The sequence below is a fragment of the Biomphalaria glabrata genome, chromosome 9 (genome assembly GCF_947242115.1).
Source record: "Biomphalaria glabrata chromosome 9, xgBioGlab47.1, whole genome shotgun sequence".
NCBI classification, from domain to species: domain Eukaryota; kingdom Metazoa; phylum Mollusca; class Gastropoda; family Planorbidae; genus Biomphalaria; species Biomphalaria glabrata.
In genome coordinates, this window is record NC_074719.1 from 34395606 (window position 1) to 34401605 (window position 6000).

A 6000-nucleotide genomic window follows, 5' to 3' on the forward strand; every position below is an offset into this window, starting at 1 on the left:
TACCAAAAGAAGACGACCCAAATTAAAGCTGGAAAGTTAAACACAAACAATGTCAAGAACACGGCCAAATGAGGTCAGCGGAGGGATTTTCCGGTAATTAAAAAAAACTTTAGATTTATGTAGCTGAATTTTTTTTATTTTTTTTTTTAAAGAGGGAGAAATTATTCTTTTCGTTTGGCCCCGATTACTTTTAAATTTCAAGTCTGATTCTACTGCATGTTACGCTTAAGTTCGGTTTGGGTTCTATAAATCTTTTTCAGTGAAACTATTTTCTAGGAGGAGGATTTTTAATTGGGGGAATAGTCCAAAGTGTTACTCCCTTCCTTTATTTTTTTCTACGATATCTCAAACATACCTAGTTTGAAACTTTCACTAAACTATTTCTTACTGTCCCTTACGCAGACTGGATGGCTCTGTCTTTCTACATTCTCTTAAAAAACATCCCTTTTTAAAGCTTTTAGAAGTTAATTGGAATTATACATCAGTGACTCCGTTGAATGGTTCCCATGGTATAAAAAGCAAAGTGTTAGCTTGAACCGCCCATCCTTTATTTATTTACTTTCATATTGTTACGAATTTCACTATGCAGGCTCTCTGCAAACTGCACCTGGAGTGATCGTTAAATGAACTTGTGTGTTACCCGTGCTTGTAATCGTGCTAGTATTTGTAATCGTGTTCGCATTATCGTAGTCTGTGAATCGTGACCAGTCTGTACTGTGTTATTGTGTGTATCAGTCGTGTTTTATTGAAATAAAGCCTTGTTTCTAAGGTTATGAATTGACTTAGTATATTACAATTTATTTCAATACAACCATTCTTAAATGGACAAGTTTTTGCGTCCCAATAGACTGGATGCTGATCCTAGTTCAACTAATGCTTCAGTTACATGGAAACATTGGATTTCTTGTTTTGACAGATTCGCAACGAAGGTAGGGGCTAGTGAAAGCGAACAGTTTGACCTGCTATGCAACTTTGTGTCTCCATCCTTATATCAGTATATTTCTACCTGTTCTAAATACTCAGAAGCAAAATCTATTCTTGAGAATTTATTTGTGAAGGCCCCTAATGAAACATTGGCCAGACATTTGCTTGCAACTTGCAAACAAGAAGTCGATCAAAGTCTTGATCAATTTGTACACAAGCTGAGAGTGATGGCCAGAGATTGTCAGTTCCGAGCTGTCAGTGCTGACAAAAATGAAGAGGACGCCATTCGCGATGCCTTTGTTAGCGGCATGCGTTCGAGTGTAATTAGACAGAGACTACTTGAGAAAAGATCCCTTGACTTGAAAATGGCTTTAGATATTGCCAAGACTCTCGACATGGCCCAAAAAGAATCCAGTTCGTTTAGTACTCCGTCTCAATTGGTAGAGTCATCTCTTTCGTCATCGGCAATCTCAACCGAAGAAATGGTGGACTCAGAAACAATCGCAACAGTGAATACTAAATGTTTCTTTTGCGGAGGTAGTCGGCATCTCAGAGCGAAATGCCCTGCCAAAGATTGCATGTGCCATTCGTGCGGGAAAAATGGACATTTTTCGAAGGTTTGCAGGTCTCGCAACACTCCTATAACCAAAACAAAAGTCAAAACATCTCCTAGCCACGAGATTAAAAGACAATCTTGTAAAGATTGTAGCTGCATTAAGGACTCTACACATCTAACATCACTAATTGCTACTTCGTCTGTACCTGGTTTAACTAAATCAACAGTACACATCTCTGTAAATGGCGTGAACCTAAAAGCCCTAATTGATACAGGTAGCGGGGAAAGCTACATTTCTTCAAACATACCAAGAGAGTACGATTGGTCAGTGACACGTTCAAAGCACAAAATTTCTATGGCGTCATCTCAACTGTCAAGCGTCACAAGAGGCCACACGTTTGCATCGCTAAAATACAAAGGGGAAGTTTACAATCAATTCAAACTTTCGTTACTAGATGAATTTTGCACTGATGTAGTGCTTGGGTTAGATTTCCTCGCATTACACAAAGAACTGATAATTCCATTCAACGGTGGTCGACCTGCATTTCATGTCTGCTCGCTCAATGCTGTTAAGGTAGAGGCACAACAATTGTTTGCAAATTTATCCCCTGACTGCAGACCTATTGCTACTAAATCTCGTCGTTACTCCTTCCAAGACACACAATTTATTAAAGCTGAAGTTGAGAAATTGATACGAAACGGTATCATTGAACCTTCCAAATCACCTTGGAGAGCTCAAGTCCTTGTCACGACCAATGAGCGGCACAAAAAGCGAATGGTCGTTGATTATAGCCAAACTATAAATAGATTTACTTACCTGGACGCTTACCCCATGCCTAGAGTGGATGAAATGGTGGAGAAAATTTCCAGGTATGAAATCTTTAGCACATTGGATTTGGAGAGTGCTTATCATCGAATACCTATCCAACAGAGCGAAAAGAAATACACAGCCTTCGAAGCTTGTGGTAAACTCTACCAGTTTTGCAGAATACCCTTTGGGGTCACTAACGGTGTAGCTTGCTTCCAGAAAACCATAGACACTATTATAGAAAAAGAAAAGTTGTCTGACACGTTTGCCTATGTCGACAATGTAACAATATGTGGTACAGATGTAGACTCCCATAACAAAAATCTGTTGCATTTTCAGAAGGTAGCTCTGGAATACGGAATAACTTTCAACGAAAGTAAAAGTGTATTTGCTACTAAGAAGGTAAAGCTGCTTGGATATGAAATATCCAAAGGGCATTTGAAGCCGGACCCTGATAGATTTCAAGCTCTGCGAGATTTGCCACCTCCAAAAGATCTGAAGTCTCAGAAAAGGATTGTAGGACTTTTGGCATATTATGCTCACTGGATACCAAATTTCTCCGACAAAATGTATCCTATAATGAAAAATCAAATTTTTCCTGTACCTACAGAAGTAAAAACAGCGTTGGAAGACTTGAAAGAAGAATTGCAGAAAGCAGCAATTTTCACCATAAAGTATGACCATCCTCTTATTGTGGAAACTGACGCTTCTGACATCGCAGTAGCTGCCACTTTAAATCAGGAGGGAAGACCTATTGCATTCTTCTCTAGAACTCTTTCACCTACTGAAAGGCATCAATCTGCCATAGAGAAAGAAGTCACTGCAATAATTGAAGCCATACGCAAATGGAAGCATTATTTGTGTGGCAATCATTTTACCCTAATTACGGACCAGCGGTCTATTTCATACATATTTAAAGACACTCATGACAAGAAAATTAAAAAACGATAAGATACAAAGGTGGAAATTGGAACTAGCAAGCTTCAAGTTTGATATACAGTATAGACCTGGGAACGCCAACACAGCAGCAGACACCTTGTCTAGAGGGCACTGTGCAACCATGACGAAACAAAGTAGCCTGAAGATGTACCATGACTACCTGTGTCATCCAGGTGTCACTAGACTTCTACATTATGTCAGGTCAAAGAACTTACCCTTCTCGGTTGAAGAGGTCAGACAGACCATTCAACAATGCAGAACCTGCAATAGAATTAAACCGCAATTCTATAAGGAATTTGCAGGTACGCTCATCAAGGCCACACAGCCGTTTGAAAGAATAAGTGTTGACTTTAAAGGTCCTTTGCCATCAGCTACTCGCAACAAGTATTTGTTAACAATGATTGACGAATATTCGCGGTTTCCATTCGCTTTTCCCTGTCCTGATATGACATCTAAGACAGTAATAAAGTGCTTCGACCAGTTATTTTTCCTCTTTGGAACACCCAGTTACATCCACTCTGATCGTGGCACATCATTTATGTCCACAGAAACTACAGAATATCTACATTCTAAGGGCATAGCCACTAGCAGGACAACGCCCTATAATGCCAAAGGAAATGGACAAATAGAAAAGCTGAATAAAACATTGTGGCAGGCTATTTTATTAGCATTGGACTCAGGGAAGTTGGAACTATCACAGTGGGAATCTGTGTTGCCCCAGGCACTTCACTCAATTCGATCATTACTGTGTACTTCTACTAATGAAACTCCACACGAACGGATCTTCAAATTCAACAGAAGATCGCCAACGGGAACATCCTTGCCTACTTGGCTACAGAACCCAGGCAAAGTATTACTAAAATCCCCTGCAAGATCTTCAAAATTTGACCCATTGGTACAAGAGGTTGAACTTATTAGCTGCAACCCACAGTACGCCCATATACGATTTCCAAACGGCCGGGAGGAGACAGTGTCGCTTAGGCACCTGGCGCCAAAGGAAAGTTCCACGAACGACTATTTCGAACCAGAGAACGGTATTCTGCCTCAAGAGGTCGGTGACTCTTTGGATCTCTCACCAGGGAGTCGCTACGGGCCTGAAACTATCAGTAATTCACAGAGTCCCACCCCAATGATGTACAACCAGCCAGAAGTCATCAGTGACTCACAGGGGAGCCACCCAATGCCAGAGGCCAATATTGACTCGAGTCCCGTACAGGACAGTTACGACTTGCAAGAAGAAAAGTCTACGCCAGAGATACCTCCGGATCCTTCCCTTCATACGCATGGCTATAACCTAAGACCCAGAAAGAAATAAAGGAGGGGTGAATGGAGTGATCGTTAAATGAACTTGTGTGTTACCCGTGCTTGTAATCGTGCTAGTATTTGTAATCGTGTTCGCATTATCGTAGTCTGTGAATCGTGACCAGTCTGTACTGTGTTATTGTGTGTATCAGTCGTGTTTTATTGAAATAAAGCCTTGTTTCTAAGGTTATGAATTGACTTAGTATATTACAGCACCATACACCACCAACGTAAAGAACTTGACAACTCAGGGCTCCAGAGTAACGTAACACTTTAATAGTTGAATAAATAACAGCCAATACTGTACAATTGGCAACACGTACACTGTACAAATATCTCTCCGATAACACCGTACCGCCGTATCAACTCTTGCACTGGCCTCTCCGTCTCGTTCCGGGCTTGCACTGGGTTCAACAGTTCAGGACTGACTTCACACACTGGGCTCGTTGTGATGGACTCGATCACAGACCAAGATCAAGACGCCAGTCGTCTTAACTGTACTTTACAGTACTCCGCACTGAACCGTCGTAATGCTCCGTTCAGAACCACACCGTTGAACTGTGCTGTAGTCGACCGTGTTCTGAACCCCTGCCGTGAACCTTCTGTCGTGAACAGCCTTGACTGCGACACCTCCGCTCTTTATTTAGGGTCCCTACTGGCCTTCTAGAACCGGGCGGAACATCGCTCGACATTTCTAGCTTCGTCACATGACTACATCCCTCGTGACGCCCCTGAGCTCTGTTCACGACGGCGATCCTTCCCGAACCGTCCTGTTGACACTCGACTCGGCTGACCGTCGTAACTCGTCACGGTTGACCGCTCGTCTAGCGCTGGCCTGGGTCGATTTGCATCGGCTGACTACACTCACACCACTACCCCCATCTGTGCCACCACCAGGTTTATAACAATATTTATTGTGTTTGCATTAAAAAAACACCTTCATTTTAAATCGGAGAAATTAAGTCCCGCTAGTTTTGTTTTCTATTCCAACTTATTATTATCTCTTTCCCATTCTCTTTTATATCTTCTCTCTCTCTCTCTCTCTCTCTCTTTCTGTGTTTTATTCTTACTTTCTTGTCTCTTCTGACCCCCACCATTTTTGCACCCAATGCTTCGAAAAAAATACAATATTGTTTCCCTTTACTTGCAATCTATTGGGCCGATTGGTAATGATCATCACTTTTTGTGGCTAATGGAATTAGCCGACGGTCTCTACTCTTCACAAAATAATGTTTGTTTCTTTTTTTTCATTTTTACCTTCTCTCCTTCTCTAACACCCCCCACCACTATAAATCTAACCCAACGCTTCACAGAGCTCTTCTATTTTTATTGTTGTTGTTTTTTCGGAAAGGTCCTTTTTTCCCTTTTGCTACTAGATACAGGGATGTCTATCAAAAACATTTGAATTAAATGTAACGTGTTTCTATCACTTTCTGTAGCCGTATGAAGACACTCCTTACACGAAGAATAC